This window comes from Onthophagus taurus, chromosome 11 (assembly GCF_036711975.1).
Source record: "Onthophagus taurus isolate NC chromosome 11, IU_Otau_3.0, whole genome shotgun sequence".
In the NCBI taxonomy this organism is placed as follows: domain Eukaryota; kingdom Metazoa; phylum Arthropoda; class Insecta; order Coleoptera; family Scarabaeidae; genus Onthophagus; species Onthophagus taurus.
In genome coordinates this window covers 12,871,016-12,875,959 of record NC_091976.1, presented here as the reverse complement: position 1 = coordinate 12,875,959, position 4,944 = coordinate 12,871,016, and the positions used below count along the sequence as shown (strand labels likewise).

The 4,944-nt window shown below is 33.7% G+C and overlaps 1 long non-coding RNA gene across 1 annotated transcript; it reads left to right on the top strand.

The window, feature by feature from the left end:
- Nucleotides 1–114: 114 nt before the first annotated feature.
- LOC139431713 (uncharacterized) lies at nucleotides 115–3,277 on the top strand. Its single transcript, XR_011641786.1, has 4 exons — nucleotides 115–325; nucleotides 465–1,263; nucleotides 1,326–1,453; nucleotides 2,791–3,277. It is a non-coding gene; the product is annotated as an uncharacterized lncRNA (long non-coding RNA).
- The last annotated feature ends 1,667 nt before the right edge of the window (nucleotides 3,278–4,944 follow it).

Below are 4,944 nucleotides of genomic sequence, written 5' to 3'. Positions count from 1 at the left end.
ATAACAATCATTTTTTTTTCAAAATTTCAATTTATAACGCCAACTTCTAATTTCGTAATTAATCAAAAACCAGACTTGATTTCTATATTTCATCTTAATCTTTTTCAGTAATTTTAGTTATTAATAAATTAATAAAAATTTTTGACATCTTCAAAATAAGTCGACAAAATGAAACAAATACCAATATTTTTCACAATTCCTAAGGGTTCTTATTTCTATTTTTTCCAATGGAAGTGCTGATAACTAAAATAGTGTGACACCGAATTCGTCTGACATTTACACGAAGTGTCAAGTCAAAATTTATTACAATTCCTAGAGCAGAAAGGTTAGTTGTTAAATATTTATAAAATTATTTCATAAAATACATATGCAAAAATGTTTCACATATAGTCAATAATGTAGAAAAGTCTGGATATACAACACATATCCTATATTTTAATCTATTTAATTTTATCTTGACAAAGGTTGCTGTACTTCTCACCGTAAAGTTCTTCAAGGAATTCAAAAATGTACTACAATTTTATGGGATTTGGTGTTAACAAAATATTTTTTTTCTCGAGAACAATCCTTATTAACAATTGTTAATAAAAGTACTTTTTTTCGATGAAAAATGAGGCTTATTTAAAATGAATGATATTATTTGGGATACCAGAAAAACTCGTACGACTAGCCCAAAAGATTCCAAATGAAGCAAGGCCTGAGACAGGGTGATTCTGTCATGCTTACTCCTTAATTACGCACTGAAAAAGGTAATCCGAAAAATTGGATTCAGAGAGGGCGGGGGCACGATCTTTTATAGATCTAAAAAACTACGATACTCCGATGATAACGATATTATGGATCACCGTAAAAGAGACGTGGAGGAATGTTTCATCGCACAGGAATAAGTTGCAAAGAAAATCGGCATGACTGTTAACTAGGAGCAGTCAAACAACCCTTCTTTAAACTAATTAATAGTTTGTGTACCTTGGATATTTCGTGAACACTATTAACAAAAACAGGGATGAAATCATACGACGCATCAATGTCAGGGCGTTTGTGTGGTCTTCAGAGGCACTTCCGCTCACAAACCCTCACTCGCAGGACAAAGATAACATGTACAGTAAAATTCCCCTAACTCGAGTCACTAAGGGAGCGGAAGAAAACTTCGAGTTATGGAGAATTCGAATTAGAGAAAAATTAGTAGAATTTCACCACTAAAGAAAAAAATTAGAAATGTACTTTTCTAATACGTATACTTAAAACAGAAACCTTAATACTATTGTAAGTAGAAAATTAATCAAGTTTTCTAAAGTAATCCGTAATTTTCTTTTGTGTTAAAGTAGACAAGCGCTCTGTCGAACGAATCTTCTATTAAATGTAAAGAATTATGAATATTATCTGGAACATTCTCTCTTGATAATACAAAGGTTTCAAGTTTTCTAACATAAGAGAGGAATAAGCTTCATCAAATGTAGGCACAGCGATAAGTATTTCATTTTCAAGATCTAATGGTTCTAGTTCTAGTATTAGTTCTACATTTAGTTTCATAAATATACAACAACCTAGCGCTGAATAACTATAAAACTAGAACTAACACTAGACCTAGAACTAGAAACATTCGTGCGTCTGAAGACGCACGGCTAAACCCGAAACTTTCTAGTTCTAGGTCTAGTGTTAGTTCTAGTTTTACATCAGAACTAACACTATACCTAAAACTAGAATCATTCGTGTTTAACCATCTTTAGAGACGTGCGGCTAAACCCAAATGATTCTAGTTCTAGGTATAGTGTTAGTTCTACATGGTAACAGTGCTAGTGTAAAACTAGAACTAACACTAGATGTAGAACTAGAAACATTCGGGTTTAGCCGTCTTAAGACACGTACAGCTAACTCAAATGTTTCTAGTTCTAGATCTAGTGTTAGTTCTAGTTTTACACTAGCACTGTTACTTTGTAGAACTATTAATACCAAAACTTAAAAATATTTTGTTCACATTCATATTCATAAGGACGTAAAATGAAAATAAAAACAGAATAATGGTAAACACCGCTGATCAATTTGACAGTCGTTAAACGTAAACAACGTAAACAAACCACATGCGCGTTGCGCGTAATACCCATAGTATTACCAACCATTGGAATAACTATTCTGGCATAAGAAAGGCTTTATAAGACGCATTCGTTAAATTAATGCCGAGAATAAATTATTCTGGGAATAACTATTGTTATACCAACACTTGTAAGATCGGCCCTTAGAGAGACAAAAACACATTGGAAACCTAGTCAAACGCTTGAGCTTACGAAAATTATTCAACTTAGGCTCGTTACTACCATCTTCTGGTTAAGGTATCTAAGGGATTATTACCACGGTTACGGCTATTTTACGTGCTATGATTGGCTAGTAGATGGGTTTATCTATAAGATAAATTTAACTAAAAGATGGTAGTAATGGACCTTAGGCTCGTTACTACCATCTTCTGGTTAAGCTATCTAAGGGATTATTACTATGGTTACGGCTATTTTACGCGCTCTGATTGGCTAGTAAATGGGTTTATCTATAAGATAAATTTATCTAAAAGATGGTAGTAATGGACCTAAGGCTCGTTACTACCATATTCTGGTTAAGCTATCTAAGGGATTATTACCACGGTTACGGCTATTTTATGCGCGCTGATTGGCTAGTAGATGAGACTATCTATAAGATAAATTTAACAAAAAGATGGTAGTAATGGACCTTAGAAGATAATTCGTGATATAGAAGTTCGAGTTAGCGTAATTTCACTGTATATTGTTATCTTTGTCTTTATAGACGCTAGTGAAGCCGGTTCTAATATACGGAGCGGAGATGTAGACATTAAGCCAAAACGGTAAACGACGATCTTTGAACGTAAGATCAGAAAGAGTTTCGGACTCGTGATCGAACAGGGAGTGCCGCAAAAGATATAATATTGAGCTATATCGGATTTACGAGTACCCCGATATGGTTAAAACCATAAGGATAAGTTGCTTGAGATGGACAGGTTATATGTAAGAAAATCACGACAGGTAAACCGGAGGGAAGAAGAAATAGTTGGTCACGTTATTCCAGTAGTATTCCAGTCCAGTAATCGAAACCGGGAATTCCACTGGAATAATGTGAAGTGGCACTCATACACTAATAATGTGGCAGTCACTGGAATAGTGTAGACGGCCAATCCAGTATTGGATACGTTGAACAGTGAACACATATAGTTGTTTTTTTGGGAACACATTGTTGTAGTTTCATAATTTCATAATAAAGTTAACTAAAAACCAAACTCTTCAGTTTGTTTCTTCATACAGAGAACAAGTGTGTTTGTGGGATATATCATCGGAATTTTATAAAAACAAAGACATGCACCAATCCGCTCTGAATAAAATTAATTCTTCTAAGGACATGCAAATAGAAGGTTTCACAGTAGAGAATTTGCAAAATAAAACAAAAAGTATGCGATCTACATATTACCTTGAACTAGATAAGATTAAAAAATCACCTACGTTTGGTGCTAATGGTGATGTTTACCAGCCGAAGATAAAATGGTTTGCAGAGTTCAATTCATTTATAAGAAATGAATTGGTGAAAAGAATAGTACAGGTATGTATTTTTTGAATTATTATTTATTTAGAATGATAAAATGAATTCTCGTTTACAAACAGTGACGGTAAAATGTACCTACTTTTTAATGAATCATATAATTTGGTCACTTTACATTCTCTTCGTTCATAAAATAATTAGTAATGTCTCTTGCATTTAACGATGAATTTTTAGTGCATTGCTGCGTGATACTATTTAAAGCGTTATTTCTCCACGTACCTTTAATAATCGCTTATATGTATAATCGCGACCAACAGAATAAGTATGGCTAAGATTTGTTCCAAAAACATAGTTTTTACGTATATTCAAAATAAAAGGTTAGTTTGGCCTAAAACGATGATCTTTATTATATTAATTTTCAGTGCGACATACAGTGCTAGCGTCAAGTACCCCCCCCCCCCTTTTTAACTTCCGAACAGATTGAGATAACAATATGAGCAAAAAACGTCAGGTTCTATATTTTATCAGCACAAATATTTTCTTATGGAAAATTTTGCTATCACTTTTAGTTTTTCCGGAAAATGGATCCACTTTGTTTTTTTAAATGGAACACCCAGTATAGTATGGTATCTTCCGAAAGATGAAACCAATACGAATCCAATGGTACCTCACAATTAAATATTGGTTTATTAGTTTTTCGCATAAAAATTAAACAAAATGCGGAATTTCACCGGAAAAACCAACGTATCTTCGTCGACTACCTGTCGAAATGCAATCGGTCTACGCTCGGGTTAAGCAGGGTTAAAATCGGCAATTCTTTTAGAATGTTTTTATGAAACAATCATTGCAAGGAAAGGATAAAAAGAAAGTTCTTCTTAAAACTTCTAAGAAAAAATTGTTATAACAACAATTTTAAAGTTTGTAGGTACCTTGAAACTTTGTGTTTAAAGCACCATGCAAATATTGTCCTTCATTTCTATCTTGGAATTCTACCCGACCAAGTATAACCAAAGAAAGGCGAGATCAAAATGACTAGAAGGAGTTTAGAGCACAAAATCAGAGGAATTTTAATATTCGCTCGTGCTGACAGAAATGTACATGAAACAGAGCGACAATTTAATGAACGATTTCCTGAACATCCAATTAGTCGAAAATATTTAAGAGAACTTGTAAATAAGTTTTTGGAAACTGGAGGCGTCGAAGACCGCAAAAGAACTGATCGTCGTTCGATTTCTGAAGACACACAAGTACAGATCTTATCAGAAGTAGTTAATGTGTGCATGATGTCGTCTGCTGCTATCGCATCAACGTGTGATGTGGGTCCAACAACGGCGGGGAAATATTTTTAGATTTGTTTCAGTGATGAATGTACTTTCTTTTTGGATGAAAAATTGCATCGGCAAAATGTAC